The sequence below is a fragment of the Myxocyprinus asiaticus genome, chromosome 41 (genome assembly GCF_019703515.2).
Source record: "Myxocyprinus asiaticus isolate MX2 ecotype Aquarium Trade chromosome 41, UBuf_Myxa_2, whole genome shotgun sequence".
Taxonomy (NCBI): domain Eukaryota; kingdom Metazoa; phylum Chordata; class Actinopteri; order Cypriniformes; family Catostomidae; genus Myxocyprinus; species Myxocyprinus asiaticus.
In genome coordinates this window covers 5,999,014-6,022,056 of record NC_059384.1, presented here as the reverse complement: position 1 = coordinate 6,022,056, position 23,043 = coordinate 5,999,014, and the positions used below count along the sequence as shown (strand labels likewise).

The window sequence follows — 23,043 nt, the reverse complement described above, 5'->3', positions numbered from 1 at the left end:
CATCAGACTGAGCTTGTTGTCATTGCAGGCAAACTCTTCACTGTGCGTTACAGGGAAGACCTTTTTTTGCTGAGTTTATATATATATATATCAGGTTGGTTAAATTGTCTCACATTTTTAAAAGTAATAATTAATTTTTTTTATAATTTATTAATTTTTTTTTAATTTTTATGACAAATGTAAAGAAATTTTTATTTATTTATTTATTTATTTATTTATTTTTAAGTGTGACCCTGATTTTAGAAGTGGAAGAGAATTTAAAGCCTGATAAAGTTGAAAGTCATTCAGTGCATTTTTCTATGTTCATGTCATGTTGGGGCATGTTGTCACAAAAGGTCAACATCTGTCAAATAAACTGTATCTTGTATTCCAGCTCAATAACGGTGGAAATGTTCAATAATATCTTTATAGACAAGACTTAAAAGGTATTTTCCAGGTTCAATACAAGTAATCGACAATAATCCACAGCATTTGTGGTATAATGTTGATGACCACAAAAATGAATTTTAAATGACCTTTTCTTTAAAAAGCCAAAATTCTGGTTTACAGTGAGGCACTTACAATGGAAGTGAATGGGACCAATCCATAAACATTAAAATACTCACTGTTTCAAAGGTGTAGCCACAAAACGTAAACATTATATGTGTTAGCATCATTTTAGTGTGATCAAATTGCTTACTAAAATGTTCTATGTAAAGTTATATACAATTTAACAATTGTGTTGCCATGACGACCTAATATCATAATCCCGGCTGCCACAAATGCCACGGTTTAAACAAATATACAGCTCAAATAATACACAAGTTTTAACAGAATAATTAATGTAAATGCTTTTATAAAATTATAAGCTTCACATTTCTGCCTTTAAACCTTTAAAAAAATTGCCCCCATTGACTTCCATTGTAAGCACCTCACTGTAACCTCGATTTATTACTTTTTTTAAAGAAAGGAGCGACGAGTAAAATTTGTTTTTGTTTTTTGTGGTAATCAACATTAAGCCTCAAATGCTGTCAATTGAGCTTAACGTGAGTTGAACCCAGAATATTTATTTAAGGTATGTGCCTACAGAAATTCAGTTTTAAAAAACCCACTCTGAGAAATATTCCCTGTAATACAAAGTGTGACAACCAGCCACGGTATCCCCTAGAATTATTTCTAGGAAAAACTCGACAAAATGACCTCATGTGCAATCTGTCTTAATTTCCCTTGCTCTTTTGACTAGTAAAATATAACCAGTTCCGAACCTTCCTAGAGGCTGAAGATATCTGGCGTTCGAAAATGGCCACTAACAGCCTTGCGTTTTTGCAGCTGCAGTGTCTGTGCAGAAGAAATGACACCAGCTTTGATGGACTCTATAGCTTTTTTAAGATGAGCCTCTTTATGCCGCTTGCAGTTCCATTATGGCTTTGTTGGAAAGCTTGTTTACCTGCTGATAACATACACTGGTGGATTGAGGAGCAGCGATCCAGAGCTCGCTGCCAGAATCACTCAAGTCTCATTGTATGGCGAGAAGAGAAGAATGTCGTGTTTACGCGAGGGGAGGCTGCAAATGCTAAATGTGAAATCAAACTATAGGACCAATAAGAGATCGACACAACTTTGCCAAGTTTTTATTTTTAGCTGCTGGGTTGCAGCGGCAGCTTATATTGAGGTGACTGTGTACCTCCAATCGCCCTCGTTTTACAGTCATTTTATCTGTGTATGTCGACAGGTTTTCTGGCTTTTCAAATTTTCTAATTGAAAAAATGTGGAAAAATTGCAAATGTGATTAAAATGCATCCTAGAACTGTTGTTCTTGGTTGTGTTTTAATAAATAAAAAAAATCGCAGAGGCCAAGATTATTTCACAGCACAGACCTACATGACATGTTTTTTTTTTCAGTAATATTCAGTGTATGAGCCCTGGCAGCAAATAGAATTAAATACTCACGGACCAAATACGATCATGAGGATTTTAAATCCACAAAGTACAAAATCCTGATCTCATGGTCACAATTTTGAATTACATGTTCCCCAAAAAGTGTTAACGTTAAAGTCAACATTAAATGGCATTTACAACCCATTTAATTTGCCATAACGTGACATTTTAGAGTGAAAAAGGATATTCAATGAGAAAAAAAAAATATAGAGCGGGACTAGATTTGATCCAACGGCAACTGATTGGACCGTGAAAAGTGGTCTCTATATGACAGGTGGTTGGAGGGTGAGGGGTCAAAAAAATCTGGTTTAGTGATGTCAGTCGAAAAGAAAAGTAGTTTGAGAGGCGGAGCAAGTTATTACATTTTGATGAAAGATTACGAAGACAAACACTTTTTTTTGGGGAATATCATGAACGGATGAATCGTTCACAATAAGACCATGGATGTGTATTAAAGGAATATTCCTGGTGCAATACAAGTTAAGCTCAATCGACAGCATTTTTGGCATAATGTTGATTACCACAAAAAATTATTTCGACTTTCGATAATTTCCTGTGTTCATTTAAAAACAAGCAAAAATCACAGCTACAGTAAGCCATTCCATAAGATTATTATTATTATTATTATAAAACAGTATTTACATTTTTATGGACTGACTCCATTCACTTCCATTGTAAGTGCCATACTGTAACCACAATATTTGCTTCTTCTTCTTCTTTTTTTTTATAAACAAGAGGAGTCAAAATAATTTTTTTGTGGCTAACAACTTTATGCCACAAATGCTGCTGATTGAACTTAACTTGTATTGAACCCGCAACATTCCTTTAAGAAAGTAAATATGGTCAATTTTGATTTCATGTTGACTTAAATGCATGTGGACAAGATGCGATTGTGGATTTTAAGTGAACAATGTTGTAAAGTATGTTTTGAAAATGTACACCAAAAAGTGTTTAAACTACTACATTTTGGATGATTCGAAAGGCTAATCATAGTACTACTGTTTTTCAATAAACTAAGGCCTCAACACAAAATACTGTTTTAATTGTTTAATTATAACTTCAATATGACAGTCCTCTGAAAAGTGGTAAAGGACGACCTGTGGCTTTATCTGTCACATGAGAGCAAAGTGGAGGAACCAAGCGTGTTTTAAGGGGTGTGTGTGAGTGAGAGAGAGAGTGTGTGAGTGTGGGGCTGGTGATGGCAGCTGCTAGTGCTTTGGATGTAGAAGCGGACAGATTGTGCGTTGTGTTGGTACAGCCAGTTCGCCACCTGGCACTCTGTTTCTTGTTAGAACTTCTTGCTGTTTCAGTTCTGCTCTGAGAGCGGATGCGAACGATGACAACTTTCAACACACACACCATACCCAACCGGCATCACAATTAAGGCCAAGTGGACTGTGTACAATTTTTTTTTTTTTTTTTTTTTTTGAATAGTTAACTTTCAATGCAGACAAGAATTCAGTTGCAAACCTTATGCATCTCCATGCAATTTCACGTTTGGGATGTTTTTGATATGTCACATTAAATGTACACTGGTGGCCAAAAGTTTGGAATAATGTACAGATTTTGCTGTTTTGAAGGAAATTGGTACTTTAATTCACCAAAGTGGCATTCAGCTGATCACAAAGTATAGTCAGGACATTACTGATGTAAAAAACAGCAGCATCACTATTTGAAAAAAGTCATTTTTGATCAAATCTAGACAGGCCCCATTTCCAGCAGCCATCATTCCAACACCTTATCCTTGAGTAATCATGCTAAATTGCTAATTTGGTACAAGAAAATCACTTGCCATTATATCAAACACAGTTGAAAGCTCTTTGGTTCGTTAAATGAAGCTTAACATTGTCTTTGTGTTTGTTTTTGAATTGCCACATTATGCAATAGACTGGCATGTCTTAAGGTCAATATTAGGTCAAAAATGGCAGAAAAGAAACAGATTTCTCTATAAACTCATCAGTCAATCATTGTTTTGAGGATTGCTATACAATGCTTGAAATTGCCAAAAAACTGAAGATTTCATACAAAGGTGTACACTACAGTCTTCAAAGATAAAGGACAACTGGCTCTAACAAGGACAGAAAGAGATGTGGAAGACCAGATGTACAACTTAACAAGAGGATAAGCACATCAGAGTCTCTAGTTTGAGAAATAGATGCCTCACATGTCCTCAGCTGACAGCTTCATTGAATTCTACCCGCTCAACACCAGTTTCATGTACAACAGTAAAGAGAAGACTCAGGGGTGCAGGCATTATGGGAAGAATTGCAAAGAAAAAGCCACTTTTGAAACAGAAAAACAAAAAGAAAAGGTTAGAGTGGGCAAAGAAACACAGACATTGGACAACAGATAATTGGAAAAGAGTGTTTTGGATCTTAACCCCATTGAGCTTTTGTGGGATCAGCTAGACTGTAAGGTGTGTGAGAAGTGCCTGACAAGACAGCCACATCTATGGCAAGTGCTACAGGAAGCGTGGGGTGAAATGTCACCTGAGTATCTGGACAAACTGACAGCTAGAATGCCAAGGATCTGCAAAGCTGTCATTGCTGCACGTGGAGGATTTTTGATGAGAACTCTTTGAAGTAGTTTAAGAAGTTCTGAACATCTATACTGCCTTAGGGGATGTTCACACCAACTTCTTTTTTTTTTTTTTTTTTTGGCAGTTTATGCTATTTTTTAGAGTTGTTTTTCTATGTAAACATGCGCTAGACAGATGTCTTTGACCATTGAGCCACATCTCGCTCTTTTTTAACTGAACACAGGTACAGAATTCACACTAATAAACAAAAACTTTGAAGCCATTCTCAGTTTCTGTAACAGAACACAGGTGACACTGAAAAGAGCGAGATGTGGAGCAACGGTCAAAGACATCCGTCTAGTTGCACTGCATAAAGCTTTTTTAAATTCAATAACATGTTCGGTCTGAACGGCTCCTTAGAAAGGCAAAACACAGTAACTACGGCAAAACTGAAACTGAGAATGGCCAAAGACTATTTAGCAGAGACAGGCCACTTCTATTAAAATTAATGGGAGAAATAGGAATGCCCAATGGTCAACGGATGTAGAAAGGAAGTTCCGCCTTACAGGTAAACAAGCCAATCACCTTTTAGATGCAGACATCGCCTGTCAATCTATACAAACTGGGAAAATTGCATTTTTAGAGAAATCTGAGTTAAGGAAGCACAATTTATGAGACCAGTGTTGTCAGATTTTACTGCTGATTTGAAATATTTTCTTTGATCATAATCTTGACCAAACCTTTTGGAGATTTCGGTCTTTTCCTATTCAAGCTGATAGGATCTGTACTGTTATAACTGGAAACAGCCTCCTGGGAGCATTCCAAAGATGGCCGGCAGTGGACTGACTTGCTAGAAAGACTCTGGAATGGCTTAAAATTTTCTGTTTATTAGTGTGGATTTTGTAGTTACTTCAATTTTCTCAACTAGTTCTCACGGTTTTCTCTAAATCTGAGCATAGTTGAGGCAAAACTGTTTGTTACAATACAGATCGTAAGGTCACATCCACACTAATCTGTTTTGGTCATCGTTTTACAAAGTATGCATTTTTGAAATGCTAAATTTTTGGTGGAGGAAAACGCTGTTCCAGTGTGGTTGACGGCCGTATACGTTTGAAATGTATTGATTTAGCTAAGTTTATGTCTCTCATCCACACTAGAAAAGCATTTTCTTTCACCGAAAACTGAACTTTTGAATACACTCTCCAAAACCTCATACTTCGTGAAATTATGACTTAAGGAAAATGAGAACAAATGTTCCAGCTTGAATGGATTAGTGTGGACGTGACCTAAGAGACACGTTTTCAGCCATTATTCAATTTTGACATGCTGTGTTGTTTCTGCACTTTTTAGTTAAGGGCAGTATGCAAAAAAATCGATCCTCACTGAAGTCCCAAATTAGGGGGACACAAGGAACCTAATGTCCATGGTTAATTAGTGTACAATTTAAACAAACCCCTAACTCTAAGTATTTAACTTAATTAAATAATAAAATTTTGCATGTGCAAGTAAAAATCTAATTATTAGTCTACTTGACTCAGAGTATCAAAATAAGTCTGATCTTGACAATTCTGGTCTTTGTGCAAATGATAATTGTTTAAACACCCCCATCCCAAACTAGCCCACCCAAACCCAACCCCCATCTCGCGATTTGATTGACAGCCAGAGTGATAATGTCTCTCTCTGCTAACAGACCGACGCATCCTTCTTATTAGTTAGTCATTCCACACTATCGCACCCAGAATCTGTATCTGCCATTTCACAATTTAGCCCTGCAATGCATATGTACAGCGGCCAGAGCAACGCTTTCATCTCCTACAATTATACTACCCCAAAAATTAACAAATGTATTCCTGTATTCTCTCTCTCTCACGCTTTTATTAGTATTACTTTATCCTTTGTGGTATTTTGCTGTGTGGTGTGTCATGATGCATTTGCATAGACAATGCTTCGGGATTTAAGCTTTAGGGGGAAAAAAATTCCATTTACATATTATGACCCGAATTCAGTTTCTCAGCTGTACTATGACTTTTGTTGAGAGAGAGAGTACAATCTGAAATAACTAGTAACAACTGACTTTAGTAAAATAGACAAATACACAGTACTTAGGGCCTTAAAGGAGTTTTCCGGGTTCAATACAAGTTAAGCTCAATCGACAGCATTTGTGGCATAATACTGATTACCACAAAAATAAAATTTCAATTTGTCCCTCCTTTTCTTTAAAAAAAGCAATAATCTGGGTTACAGTGAGGCACTTACAATGGAAGTGAATGGGGCCAAACCGTTAACATTAAAATACCCACTGTTTTAAAGGTATAGCCACAAAATGTAAACATTATATATGTTAGCATGATTTAAATGTGATTAAATCACTTTATAACAATTTCTGTGTAAAGTTATAGCCAATTTTACAACTTTGTTGCCATGACGACGTAATTCCGTAAACCCTGAAATAGTAGGCCAAGTAAATGAGGCCAATCTGTAAACGTTAAAAATGCCACAAGATGTAAACAATATGTGTGTTAACATGATTTTAGTGTGATAAAATTGCTTACTTAGCTTATTTTGTGTAAAGTTATGAACCAAAAAACTTAGCCAGGTGTATCTATCTGCATCTCGCAAGATGACAATGAACACCCACTACACGACACGGCCACTCCAATTAATGCCCCCCTTGGATCGAAAGAACCTTTTAAATCCTAGGCAATAGCTGTATGATTCATGTTTTCTCAACTATGTTAATATGACAAAGAGTTACTTTTAAATTATATGTCACATATCATATTATTAAACCAAAGATATAAATGGTGAAATTAAACATTTCTCTGTTCTGATTTTTCCAGTTAGCTTATAAGCTATTTGGTTAGCCTATTAGCTTAGCATGCCGCTAGCCAATTAGCCTGCTAGTTAGTTACACAGTGGTACAGCTACTTCTTCTCTTCATTTTCATCACATTTCTCCTCATTGTCACCACCTAGTGATGCAGCAGAATAATTGTTTTCAGTTGCGGTATGTTTAATAATTTTACTAACTTTTCATTTTTTAATCTTTGTGGTAAGGATTAGGTTAAGGGGTAGGGATAGGTGTAAGTGTAGGGTTTCTGTAGGGCTCCAAGTAAACACAACAACACAACAGTGTATGAATGTGACATCCAACTGTTGGAAGACTTCAGCATTTCACAATTTTTTTGAAGGGGGCTTAACTCGTAGTGGGCGTTGCCATGTAGTAGTCTTGCAGGGCGCAAACAGACCCTTCTCAGCTTCGCTGACATGCCGAAGTAACGCCATAATCCCAGGAATTCAATAGTCTGCTGCAAAAACAATGATTTAAACAACTTTACAGCTCAAATACACACATTTTCACAGAATAATTAATGCAACTAGGGAGATATGCCTAAAGGTTTCCCCAACATGCTATGTGCATGATCAGGGTTTTAATATAAAAAGTGCAATATATTGGAAAAAATGAGTGAAATAACAGCCAATTCATAAGAAATTTCAATCAAGTCAAACCAAAATCTTCATTAGTTAATTGAAATGTTTATATGTGATGTTTAACATTTTAATTTTCTCTTTAGAAAGAAAGATTATTAAACAAAACTTGAATTTTCAATATTTTACTTTTAGTATTGACAAAGTATCCAAAGGTCTAATTAAAATGTCTAAAATTTTGGACAAATGCTTTGGTCCTGTTATTACCTACACTGTAACCCCATATAAGTTGACTTTACTCAATTGATTGAGTAAACTCGTTCCCTCAACTGAATTGAGTAATGCGTCTCCAAAACTTGTGTAATTAGGTTCACTTAACTTGGTGTTCATATAGAATTAACTCAGCTATTTAAATTAATTTCACTAAATTCAAGTAGACTAAACTCAGATTTGCTATTTAAATGTTGCTGTTTCTACTTAATCATTTTAATTGTATGTACTGAAATTTAGATCAAACAATAGCACAGATTAAATCAAGAAGATTATAACTGATTCTAGGTCAGTTATTAAATAAATGTATTTTCCACAGAAAAGCATAGACACCGGTTCTTCAGTTGCATATGCACAAGGAGAACTGAGATAGTGTTAACAGGGTCCAACTTGTCAAAAGGGGACACCGATCACTCTAATGGTGACATCACACAAAACAACTGTTTGCAACAAAACAAGATAAATAATACTACAAACGAGCTAAAACCTATATGAATTCTTTATAACAACTATTTAAATGCACCCATATGTTCCCTTTGACCAAGATTATGGTCATAGCCTCAATTTTGTACTTAATAGTTTGAGTTATTAAGACCTAAAATATTAAATCTATGGATTTTAAGACAAATAGGTTCAAGGAACATAGATATTTGAGTTAAGATCCCAAAACTTGACGTTTCAAGTAATGTTTAATTGAGACAACTTGATTTTTTCAGTAATGACAACATTAATGTGATGAGTAATCAGACATTGTTGATTATATTCATGAAGTAAATAAAAAGTAATACATCAAAGATCATTGTTAAACACCCCATGATATGGTTGTTTTTCCTGTGATGACAAATTTCCTATTAAAAAAAGTTTGTGGGGGACATATCTCAGAGGCAGGTGGTATTTATGATTTTGTCAATTTAGAGAGCTTCTTCTGGACAAGTATTTGCATACGCCCCTCTTAGTGCAAGAATATTTTGTTTTATTTTTATTTATTTTTTGCTGAATTTTTAAATGTGTATATCTGCTAAATGTAACTTCTATGGGGTACATTACAATATAGATGACCTTAAAGCTGAAAGACACGGCCTTATAACCACAAAGGCCCAATTTTTATTTTTATCAGGTCTTTAAGACCAAGTTAGGCCAAAGTATGCTTCATTTTCTGAATTTTAAAAGTAACCATTTTAGCCTCTAAACTTGACATTGCCAGCAGACAACAGACCCTCTATATCTGTTATAAATGAGCGGAAACAAAAGCTGAGGAATGCCAGCTGTTCAAATCAAAAGCACAACTGTACAAGTTTGGAGCCACTGGAGAGAAAAAAAAAAACTAGTTGCAGAAGAAGACAAACTTCTAAAGAGTGACAGCAAGGCACAAAAGTTGTTCTGTTGATGATGAGTGTTGTGGTGTCGCCTGGTGCCAGTGTGGCTGTGCCCTCCGAGCTGTCATCAGGGCACTGATGGTCGTCAGGGACACGGCCCCTCTGTTCCACTACCGCCCCGCCTGATTTGAATGGACAGCATTTTCCATTGTGTTCTCCATCAAAACAGAGGACAAAGTTAGTCAGCAAGTTGCATAGCTTTTTCGCATTCAGATTCCTCAAGCCTCTTTTGTATGACATTTGACAATGTTTTTCACTGCACTGGACCTGACCGGTCTGCTGGAGGTATGTAAGCTACTGTTTTTATTATGTTGAGTTAACACATGAGAATATGTACACAACCAGTACAAAGCTTGGATACACTTGAGTTATGTTTCTCTTGTTCTTAATAACCTTTTGACCTAAAGGCTCCTGCTTAAATGCTTGACAGCTTATAACTGTGCCTATGTATGAATTTCTTCTTTTTAAATGTTTGAGTTGGACCAGTTAGTGAAGGAAAGGCAGCCAACAAGTGTCCAGCATACATGGGAACCCCTTCAATACTGTTTAAAAAGCATCCCAGGTTATTATGACCCATATTTCATGAAGTTGGTTGAGAGAATGCCAGGAGATTTCTTTGCAGAAGCTAAACTGATTCATAGATTTGATTCATTTAACATTATTTGCTTACTATATAAGTACTATACATCATTTTGTGTTTTCATAAGTTGGATGACTTTACTAATGTTCTCAAATTTAGAAAATAGTAATAAAGTATATGCAGGTGTGTCAAAACCTTTGACTGGTAATTCAGTAGTTCTCAACTGGTGGGTCACGACCCAAAAATGGGCAACAGGTCACATAGGAAAAAACATAGCTAAAAGCGAATAATTAAATGCAACTAACAATATAATTGTGCATTATTAGGATAGCAAAATAAATGGGTTTAACAGCTTTTTAAAGAGAGGAGAAAGCTCTTGTCATAGTTTTTGTTAATGACGTTAAACTTTACAGTTTTTCGTGCAAATTCACCTGTCCCATGGTAATACGGCTAATGGTAATACAGTGTTTGGCCTAATGTTTGTTCCATGTGCTGGTAAATCACAACTCTGCTGTTGTTTGCTATTTATGTTTACAAAATGGAAATTTTTTGCTATTCAGCCTACATCATGGTAATCATTTTTGCATTTTGTTGGTCTTTGATGGATTTCGATGTTTGATTTTAAGGACATTTTTCTTTACTTTTGTACGATAATCATTTTATCGTATTTAGGTCGCTACTTGATGTCCAATGTAAAATCTGGGTCCTGTTTGCGAGACCAGTTGAGAACCACTGATTCAAGGTTCAATAATGTGTGTTTTAGTGAGTAAACAATTGATATAGCTTTTATCTGATCTCTCTGACTAAAGCAGAAGTGATTCCTTGCAAATTCCTGGCACTTTTTAAAATTTACCTGAAGGCAAATAGTACAGATTTATACAAGTTATTTACAACAGCAGCCCAGCCATTGCTCTGGAAACTAGGATGCAGATCAAAGGATTGTTTTGATCTCTGCTTAGCATATTTGTTTAACCTAGCCAGTGATTCTGCAAAGTGCACAAGCTTTTTGGTGATATGCAGAGTACTCCTTTATCCGTCTTTCTCTTGTGTTAGCTCCGGATTTAAGTACTTTCTGTATTTAGGAGACAACTGGATTTGCCAGCTTTTGAAATTTAGTTGCCCACTGCTTGCAGTCTTGGCACTCCGAAATAGATAACTAGGTATGTAGCAGAGCTAATCCTGATCGGCCTTGTAATAGTATTTGTGGACTACACGGCACCCAATTAGGGCATAATGTGTTATTTTTGTTTCCGCTAAGTTGGATTAAATATGAAAATGTGGTTGTTTTTCCTCTCTTCGAGAATGTTTACTTTTTAATCTGCATATTTATTTTTCCCGCTACCCACCCACCCCCACCCGTTTTTTGTGTGTTTGCGGCCAAATTCGAGCAAGCTGCATTCAACTAGCAGTTAGTTGAGTGTCAATCGAGACGGCGTAAGTGGGAAACCACTCTATGACAAATAGCCATAGAGACAAATAGGGTGAAAATGTGCTGAGGAAAGCCAGGGGAGAAAAAAAAGTCTTTAGGTTGGCGAGATGAGTGTAGGTTTAGTGGCAGGAGGAAGAGAAAAGGGGTAGATGGCTCACAAGAGGGATAAACCTGGAGAGTCATGCTGCAAATGTGTTTTACAGAACACAATGAAAAGAGCGGACAAAGCCATTGTGCCAAACTCCTTTGGAAAATGGAAAAGCAGCTCTCCAAGGTCCAGGACCATGGAGAAGCCGGATGAGCCTTTGGAAGTGGCAGAGGAGGCGAGTCTTTCCAACTGCACCTGTGAGTCGCCCAAGAAAGGCAAGAAATGACCGCCGTGACTAGGGACGCACAAATCTACACGTTTTAAAATCGACAAAGCAACTAATGAGTCTTTAAGGAATAGTTCACTGAACAATTAAAAAGTCTCCCTCATGCTGTAACAAATCCGTTTGACTTTCTTTCTTCTTTGAAACACAAAAGGAGATGTTAGGCAGTTTGTTAGTCTCAGTCACCATTTACTTTCTTTGCATCTTTTGCCCATACAATGAAAGTGAATCATGGCTAAGGCAGTCATTCTGCATAACATCAACAGAGAGAAAGTCATACAGGTAATGGAGAGTGTTTTTGGTGGAGGAAAACGCCGTTCCACTGTGGATAAGAGGTGTAAACTTAGCAAAATCAATGCATTTTCCAACAACAACGAATTAGTGGATGTGATGACAGAATTACCTTTTGTGTCTCTGAGCCTTGTATATTTAGGCTTATTTTGGGGTCACCTGACCCTGATTGGACATGTTTCTTAGGGCGCATTTACATAAGATGTGTTTTTGAGTTAAAACTCAGTTAAGCCATGTCCACAAGACTACACTTTATTTCACAATGTTTATGCTTCAAACCACATACTTTGGAAAACAATGATGTTAGAAAACTGAAAACGGAGTTTACCAATTAAAACGCATTAGTGTGGATGTGGCCTTAAGCCAAGTCCACACAAAATACACTTTTGTTTGAAAACGTAGCAAAATCAATGCATTTCTAACAAAAACATAATAGTGGAAGTGATGACAGAGTTATCATTTTTGGATGAACTATCTCTTTAAGGAAGCCCTGTATAATTAGGCTTATTTTGGGGTCACCTGACCCTGATTGGACATGTTTCTTAGGGCGCGTTTACATAAGACGTGTTTTTCCGTTAAATCTCAATCAAGCCATGTCCACACCAGTATGCTTTTGTTTGAAAACTCAATTATTTCGCGACATTTACGCTTCATCCGAAAACTAAGCATTTCGAAAACACTCTCCATCACCACATTCTTTGGAAAACAATGACGTTAGATAACTGAAAATGGAGTTTACAAATGAAAACACATTAGTGTGCATTAGGCCAAGTCCACACAAAATAAGTTTTCATTTGAAAACGTATGAATTTTTTTACTTTTTCACTTTTCATCCACACTAGAGTGGCGTTTTCCTCCATTGAAAAACATTCTCCTTTGTGGCATACTGGGGAGAACTATGACATTAGAAAACTGAAAACAGAGTTTTTAAACTAACATGGATTATTACGGCAATGGCTTTAGACCATGTTCACACTAATATGTTTTCGTTTAAAAAAGAAAACACATTAATTGCACTACGTTTTTGTCTCTCATTCACACTAGAATGCCGTTTTCCTCCACTGAAAACTGAGCGTTTCGAAAACACTCTCCATTTTGGTATACTTTGAAAAATGATGACATTAGACAATTGGAAATAGAGAATGAATGAAAATAGATTAGTGTTGCTGTGGCTTTAGGTCTCAGATGGAGCGCAATGTAATAAAGTGGCCTCAAAACACATTTTTAATGTTGGACTTCTTTGCACAGCGTCTTAACGCGACACTCATTGCAGGACATTCAGAAAACATTGTTAAACGTGACGCACCAGCTAAATACTGTATGTCCATTTGAAGATGAATTGCTGTAGCGGCAATGCTTTTAAGTGGAGGAATTTAAAAACTCCACTTATTGTGAGAGAGTTTTAACATGCAAACTGTCTAAGAGCTAAATCAAAACACACTGCCAGCACGATGTTTAAAGCACAGCGCAAAAACCGTAAAAAGTAAAACGTATATAAGAAAACATCTAGATAAACCTAAAAAAATCTAGATAAATGTGTTGTTCTAACTAATCAACTAGTCAATTGTTGGTTAACTTGACGACCATTGTGACCCATTTTTCTCGTCCGCTGGTGTTATTTACCGCGTTTTTTGGATGCATTTGTAAGCCTGCCTCCCCTGGTAAATACTCAAATAGCATTGTCAGTGGTGAGAATTCCTTTTGAAAGAAAGTGTTTCCCTAATGATAGAGCCCTGCCAAAAAAAGCAAGGGAGAGAGAGAGAGAGAGAGAGATAGACAAAGCCGGAAAAAAATGGAAAAACACAAAAACAGTCACAGGTGCTTGGGAAAAGAGAAAACAGAGTGAATGGTCACTGAAGTCCCGCAGGAGGTCTTTTAACGGAAGCCAGTGCGGTGGGTGGACTGCGTGACAAGGACGTTTGTTGCGAGCCAGGTGGAGTGATTTACCATGTGCGCTTCTGTAAGCTGTATTCACATGTTAATGCAGCTGCGATGTAACTTTTATTTGTCTCAGTCTGGTGCCGAGAGCAATAATTATAGAGTACTTTTGCCAACGTTAAGACCGATAACATCAGTGGATCAAGCAAATGTATCATTCCCAAATGGATGAATGTGAACGATTATGAACATTAGAGTGTGCTTGGTGTTGATGATATATTTTAGGGCTGTTTATGTGAAATATTTGTTCATCCAACAGCTCTGTTTACTACGTTCCCTTTATCTGAAGAGCATTGTATTAACGTCAGCTCAAATGGCAATTGGCAAGTGTCAAATAGCTGAGCATTTGCTAAAGCTAACAATGAGAGAGTGTACTGTTCATAAATCTGTTATCACTCACTCATATGGCACAAAGTGTACAAAGTTTTGATGCATGAATATTTTTTTTTTTTTTTTTTTTTTACTTATAAAGGTCCCCAAATTATCAGAAGTGATAAAGATAAAGGTGTTTTATCACAATATTAGTATCTTGCTCTAAAAAAAGCTATTCTTTTTGGATAGCTATTGAGCTTTGATCATGAATAAATCTTGGATCTTGGTTTAAAACTTGGGTTTTAGTTGGGGTTTAGCTTCTCTCTGGTATAAAATCAAGAAGAATCAAGGCACTCTAGGTTTATGCATATAACACTGAATTGAATGTGCCAACAAAGTATATACAATTGGTATTTAAGTTGGATATCCACTAGGACTGGTTGATATATATATATATATATATATATATATATATATATAGTGTGTGTGTATATATATATATATATATATATATATATATATATATATATATATATATATATATATATATATATATATATACACATAAACAATTCACACACAATTTATTGCGGCTGGCAAAAGCGCTGGAGTTATTCCACAAAATCAGTTTTTTGAAGATTTTAAAAATTCTATCAGACAAAAACTAAATTTGAGTGTTTAGAAATTGCACTGTGCAGTCTCAAGCTAAATGTTTAATTTTTCAAAGTCAGTGGGCATGGCCATGAGGTTTTGGTATTTTCGTGTAAGCATGCGTAAAGTCTAGGCGCAAGTGGGTTTGGCAAAATTATGTGCGCAAGGCACTAATGGGCTGAGTCAAAAGCAATTTAATTCTGAGGTTCTTCTCCGATTATTTCACCATCCGCGTCTTATTACATAGTCCATTCCCTGTCAAGCACCAGCGATATAAACAAAAAGAGCACATTCATAAGAAGTTGGTAGTGTAAATGCACTGTATGCAAAAGTGCCGCAACTGTTATTGAATTCGCCTCTCAGTCTTTTGTCGATACTTGGTTTATCTTGCTTTTTACGGAGCAAACTACCCAACTTATGAAATGAATTTGATTTCTCAGCTCCATTTTTATCCAGGAAAAATGAAAGACTTCCATACTCGCGTATCGAAGTCTTTCGGAAACTTAAAGGTGAAGTGTGTAAGTTCAATTGAATGTTATAGATGCCTCCCAGACACAGGTTCAGAAAGATGATTTGGGTTTAGAAAGATGTCCTAACCATTGTCTGTCTTTTTTCTTCTTCTTAGTTTTTCTTCTGTTTCACTTCATTCAAACTTTCAGTGGCTTGGCCTTCATTTAGTCGTTGGATTTACAGGAGCATATGTCCCTCCTATCACCTGGTTTGTACGTTTCTCAAGGTTCTTTCTTGTAGCTCTGGGGAGGCCTGTTTCAATGGCTGGCTATCTGCTCTGCATAAATAGCAACAAAGCCATTGTCATCTGCACCTTTTGGATTGCCTTTCTGAGCCTATTGAAAATGACTGTCCCCTGAGACAATGCTCCAGTAACTGCCATCACCCTGCATTACCAATTGTTCTGTGCTTTCAGGAGAGTTGCCTGGTTAAATCCAGGAATGGATGGCACAAAGTGAACAGAAACCAGACAAACCTTGTTCTGTCAGGAACAGATTATTCCTGAGAATTTTTTAAACTGGACCCTGCGTGGATTTTTTTCCCACTATTTTTCCATGATTTTTTTCATGAGGTTTCCAGTCCTTCATGATAGCTGCATTGTGATTTTTATATTCTTACAGGGGTTGGATTGGAGATGCAAATAACAAAATGCAACTTTTACCAACCATAAAATCATGCAGTTTTTGGATAGCAAAGTAAATAGGTTTATCTACATTTAAAAGGGAGGAGAATATACTTCCCATATCTTTTGTTGCTGATGTCAAATGCTGAGCGTCCAATCAAGCTCCAAAGTATTTGGCGCAAATTAATCTGTCATTTGTTTAATATGGCTAGTACTAATACAATATTTGGCTCAGTCAGTACGTTTACATGCACAGTTATAATCAAGTTACAGCAGATTTTGTATTCATCTAAATGCTGCTCGTCACCTCTTTCTGAGCATGTGGCTAGGCCAATTGTTGTGAGATTAACGTTTATACATACTGGATGAAGCCGAGTTACATTCATTTTATCTAGATCTGTTAGACTGACTTCGCAATAAATGGAGCATGACATTTTAAATGAATTATTGTTTTAGTCTGACTGAAATCGAACTTTAAAGTGCATGTAAACATACTGAGTGTTTCTTCCATTTGTTAGTCTGGTAAATCACACTGGTAAATCACCGTTGTTTATGCATTCACAAAAATGTCAGTTTGCCTCATTTGCCTATGTTATGTTAATAATTTTGCATATTGTATGATCTGAAGGAAATCCCTTACAAAAATCGAGAGTTCATTGCAAATTTGCCGCAAGTTTGCCATTGATTACTTTCACATGCAAATTAGCTTTACGGCAAACTTGTAGGCAAATTGTCCATTGTTGACAAAAGTTTGCTGCAGGTTCACCATTACTGATGAAGAGCAGCCAATTGCTGGCAAACATTTTGTGGCAAGTTTGCAGCTAGTTTGCCAGAACTCTAGATCTTTTGTAAAAGATATTTTGGGCGAACAATTTTGGAACTTAATATCAATGTAAATTCTGGGTCCTGAAGTGAAACCAGTTGAGAATAACTGGTTTAAGCCACAAATACTCACTTAATCTAGTATGTTTTAGCATGTAAATAATTTACATGGCTTTTCTCTGACCTCTCTGACTAAAGCAGAAGTGTTTCCTTGCGAATCCTGCCACTTTTTTTTACGGCAGTTGAGAACTACTGACTTACGGTATGGATTACAACAATGCCACTATGTCTAACCTATATACGGTTATATCGGGCTTCTTGTCAACTGGATCTTGGACATTTTTGACTAACGGTGATTGTACAACTGCTTGGTTTGGTTCAGTTTTATTGGGTGATATCTCATTGCTGTTGCTCTTCAAAGGGTGCACAATCCAATTTGCTAACTCAAAAGTTACTTACCCAACATCCTTTTGAATGGAATATTTACAAACTGGAAGAAAGTGATGCTTTATAGTGTTTCACCAGTTTTAAGCCTGTTTGAGAGATGCGACTGAGCAATCCAGTAGTGTGAAATCATATCCGTCCCTGGTTCTGTAATCATTCTCTTAGACTCTTGTTAAAGGGTTTACTTGCCACTTTTGGCGGCATTCGCTGAAGATAGCGAAAGCATAAAGACTGGCCTTGATCGGATTAACCATGCAACTGCATGATGTAACTCTTTGTTTGTGTGTTATGTGTTCTATGTATGTCACATATACACTAAACTCATGATTTAGGACGCTTTTGACCAGTGTGCAAAAAGCCCTCAGAGGGGAATTTCATTGCGCAGAGGTTGCTTTTTCATTGCGCAGACAACTTAATGGAGGTCTCAGTTATGTTTCACATGTCAACTTTATCGTAGATGTTTCGGAGAAATACAAATATAGACACACATGAGACAACTGTTTACATACAGTCGTATAAAGCTATAAAATTATTATGGATATAGCATAGCATAACACAGATAATTTGATCTTGAAAGAATTTGTAGATAAATGTTTGAGTTCATATTAACATCTTTGACTTTTGAATGCAGACTTTGCTGGAAAATATGAGCACAATGCAACATTTGTGAGATCCTCTAAAACTCACACATTTGAGATTACTTGTGTTGTTTTCTGAGGAGAATAATCTGAGAAGCAGGAGATTTAGTAGATACTGTACATACAGTAGGTATGTTTGTTTTCAAGGGATTACCACAAATACATAATTTATTAATGTGTGCATGAGAATGCATACATTTTCACCTTAGCAGTTCTACAAAGCACTTTACACTGTGTCTCATTCACCCATTCACACACACACACACACACCAATGACAGCAGAGCTGTCATGCAAGGTGCTAGCCTGCCATTGGGAGTAACTTGGGGTTCAGTGTCTTTCCCAAAGGACACTTTGGCATGTGGGGTCATGTGGGCCAAGAATCAAACCGCTAACTCTGCGATTAGTGGACAACCCACTCTACCACCTGAGCCACAGCCGCATGTAAAGACTTTTCTGCAAAGAGTGGGAATTTAGTCTTTCTTTTTCGTGTTAAATTTCAGTTTCAGATTAAAAAATCCAGCCTACTGACATTAGCATGTCGCTAGAGCAAATGAAGGCACACTACAGAAAATAATGTTCTTAATCAGTATTTTTGTCTCGTTTAAAAAACAAACAAACAAAAGAAATTTACTTGAGAAGCAAAATTGCAGAAAATCTCGAAATTTGTTTTAGCATAATATATCTTGAATTACGCTTATTTTTTATATCAATTTATATCATTGGCAAACAGTTTTATCTTGTTTAAAGCATTGTTTAAAGGATATATTCTCTGAAAACAAGTCTATATATTATGCAGTTTTTCTTCTCAAGTGAATTTATCTTGTCTTAAGGATGTTTGGATATTTTACTGGAAAATGAGAGAAATTTTGAAGATTTTGCAGTGTACCTGGGCTGTACGGCAAAGATGTACAACAACCGACTTCCCGTAAGCTGCGATGCTCAAATCCATCAGCAACAGTCCTAAAAAGTTTACTGTTGAACGTTGTGAATACACAGTAGTTTACATTTCATGTTGTTCCGGGCTGACAGCTGTGACCATAGCAAGCCCTATTTCACCTCTGTGTTTGAAAGAAGAAGAAATGTCTGCATTTTACTGGAGGTTTAGATGCTTGTTTATCACTTTTAAATACCATCATCTTTGCCGAAATCCCCTCTCAAAAGAACCTTTCACTTGCTGGAATAAATTCAAATTAAAATTTAAATCCCTCTTTGCATTCCTTCAGCCTCTTTTAAAATAGCTGGCTCCTTTTAGAAAGCTGTTTATGTAGTGATCTGTTCATAATCCAGTTTGTTTCTCAACAGCGAAAAAGGGAAAAAAGAAACACTGAAATCGTATTATCAGTGTCTTGGAGAGATGATGCGAGAAGTCAGAGAGACTCTGTATCTGGGGGTGAGAGTTTTCAAAGTACTAAATCTGAGAAATGTTGCAAATGCTCTTTGATGGAGTACTTTGATGGAACACGTGCATTTGACTTGCAAATGCTAATAGTACATTGTATGTGCGAAACTCTGATGTATCTGATGCTTTTGTTGTGTTCCCTCAAAAATGTGACAATGCCAAGCCTGAACAAATCGGTGAAGTGTATCTAAGAACTCTTTCTTTAATATCATGGAGATGATACGTTTGCCATGATTCCTCTCGCAAAGCTTGGGATCTGAACTTTGAACGCCATTATAATACCAAGCATCTCTAGTCACCTCGGCAGACGAACAATCTTCTGTTCAGTGTAGTTTTCCTGTATTAGGCTCCATTTTGTTTGGAAATACTGTTCAAACGCATTTCAAACAAACAAATCAACACTGTCAGGCGACCGAGCTCTTTTTTGTCACCGCTCTCTTCAGATGTATTCATTTGGCTGTTGAAAGGACAAATAACACTGAAGACCTTATTAAGGTTTTCTTTGAGTACACTAGATTGGATTTATTGTTAGCGAACAAATTATAATTGTATCTCCTGAAAAGTTAGCAAAGATCTAAACAAAGGGAAATCAATGGCACAGGCTGATTAATCACACCAAGCATGCTACTTGTGCTGAAGAAACTTACCTCATAATCAATGTCTTTGTTTTGCTCAAAGGGCATTTGCATGCTGATTCAGTGTGCCATATTGGATGCAATCAAAACATTGTCATCCACATTAATAAGAGGGTTATTTGGACTCTCAAGTATGCCATGAATAGCATGGGCAAATAACAGCATTATAGCGCTCCAATATTAAATAAATCTTGACGTGATAGAACGACAACGAGTTTTTGGGGATTTGCCATGTTTATTTAATTCCACAAATATATTTTTTATAATATATTTGTTGACCATGTGGTGATTTTAAAGTGCCATTATATAGGGTTCAGACATTCATGTGTTCATATGCTTCATATATGACAGATTTACCTTGTGATGTTGGTGCATTCTAAAACCTCTGTTATTCCAAAATTGAGGAAAATCCTACTGTAAAGAAAATCTTATCCCGTCCCACACAGTCAACATCAAAGTATTCTCATTTACATTTGTTAATCCTTAACGTCCATTGCGCTGACATCCACTTCTGTTATTTATTTATTGTTTTGGTTCAGAAGGTTGCTTTGGGGGAAAAAGTATTGTTAGAGTTTTTTAGATCATTCATTTAGAAATTGATTATGTGATAACGGTAACACATGACAATAAGATTGTGTTTGTTAGTTAACGTTAGTTAACTACATTAACACAAACTAACGATGAACAATACTTTTACAGCATTTGTTAATTGTAGTTAATGTTAAAGGAATATTCCGGGTTCAATACAAGTTAAGCTCAATCGACAGCATTTGTGACACAATGTTGATTACTACAAAAAGTAATTTAGACTCGTCCTTCCTTGTCTTTAATAAAAGCAAAGATCGAGGTTCCAGTGAGGCACTTACAATGAATTTTTGGAGGGTTAAAGGCAGAAATGTGAAGCAAATGTGAGTTTTTATACAAGCACATATATAAATGTTTCTGTTAAAAAATTCTTCTGTATTATTTGTTTTAATTTTCATTTACCGGGATTACTGGGTTTATTGTGTTACGTTTGTCATGGCAACTTAGTTGTAAAATTGGATATAACTTCACACAGAAGAGGTTAGTATGTGATTTTATCACACTAAAATCATGTTAACACACATAGGGCCCTATTTTAAGAGCACTAGCACTATGCTTTAAGTCATACTCGCAATGTCAGTGGGCATGGCCATGAAGTTTTGGTATTTTCTTGCAAGCATGCAATAAGTCTAGGCGCAAGTGGGTTTGGCGAAATTGTGTGCGCAAAGCGCTAATGGGCTGGGTCAAGTGCAATTTATTTCTGAGATTCATCTCCGGCACCGTCTGCATCCTAATATAATGTATATAGTTCATTCCCTTAAGCACCAGTGACATAAACAAAGACAGCACATTCATAAGGAGTTGGTAAATGAGCTGTATGCATTGAATTAGAAGAATTGAAATTCTTTTTGAATTGAAGTTCTTTTGTGCATTAACTTATGTTGAATGTCAGGCATATTTCTATGACAATGACACGCTCCTTTGAAACACATGGTAAATGTGTTTCAAGATATGGCTGTAGGCTCCGTTAAATTGTAGAGAATGTAAGTATTATTAATCATTTTCATCTACTGACACATAAATCATGGCTAGTATTAACAGTGTTTGTATCGGCCTTCCAGGTTAGGCTGTGGATTGAGGGATTTTTGCACGCACTTCACTTCTACCGGTCAATTTTGATTTGATTAAATCTTAAAATTAAATTCATATATTGAAACTTAAAAAAACTATTTAACCAAAAATATTTCTAAATTCAAATGAAACAAAATCCAATTATTTTACCCTCTCCAACTTCTTCCACTGGCCCATTTTGCAGTGACTTAACAATCACTCTTGCAAGTTTAACACAAATCTCATACATTTTTGTTTCATATAAAGGCTAAAACAGTGATTGTCAATTTGATTTTCTGTACTTGCAGAGTTAATTACCACCTGCTGGATGTGCTTCTCAGACAAAAAATAGCAAATTGCGCTTTGCGTCACTTCATTTACATACAATACACCCACAGTTTGCACGCATACACCCACAGATAGCGCAAACTCTCCCACCCATGCCCACTTGCACTTTGCGTTGGAACGAAAATTGCACTTAGAATTAGCGCTCTCACGAAAATTGGATTAGACGTAGTGCACGAAAAGTGGTCACAAAAATAGAGCCCATGTTGTTTACGTCTTGTGTCTATACTTGTGAAACACTGAGTATTTTAGCATTTACAGATTGGCCCCATTCACTTCCATTGTTCCTCACTGCATCCCAGATATAAGTCAGAATTAGTTTTTGTGGTAATCAACATTATGCCACATGTTCACACATTTAGAATTGTGTGGTAACACCAGCAAAAACTTACCTCGGTGTACTTTTGTCGCATATATAGTTTATTCTGGAAACATGCTAGCTTTGTTCCAAAACCAATTGAGCTACCTACCTAGACAACATTTTAAGACTTCATTAGCATGCTTCCAAAATGAAAGCTGTTCCAACAACTACATAGTTAATTATGCTGTCTTCTAAGAATCCCTTTTGACCAGATCCTTTGGCAGCATGACATGTATCCTTCAGAGAGTAGCCAATTCCAGAATGGACGCATTTATGTATTTTTTATGTTTATTAGAGTATCGTGTTGTTAGCTTAGCAACATACATCAGACATCAATATTATCAATAAGCCTGTGTAGGGAGTGCTATTATTATGATACACAAAGTTGTTATGAAGACTGTTCCAAGTCTTATGGTGAGGTTCCATTTATGATCGAATGATCCCTTAGAAAGCAGCTGCCTATGTAGTCAGTAGATAGCAAGGCAGCTCACTAGGTTTGGAAAATTCTTCTGACCCCTTTTTAGATTCCCTTTATTTCATGTATTGCTAA

At 36.3% G+C, this 23,043-nt stretch overlaps 1 protein-coding gene across 1 annotated transcript in view; it reads left to right on the top strand.

Annotated features, from left to right (window-relative positions):
- The first annotated feature begins 9,668 nt into the window (after nucleotides 1-9,668).
- The window catches only part of LOC127432161 (suppression of tumorigenicity 18 protein-like), an 84,351-nt gene continuing 70,976 nt past the window's right edge, over nucleotides 9,669-23,043 (top strand). The window contains exon 1 of the mRNA XM_051683013.1: nucleotides 9,669-9,794. The gene's annotated coding sequence lies outside the window, so the exon portion shown is untranslated. The remainder of the gene's footprint in view (nucleotides 9,795-23,043) is intronic.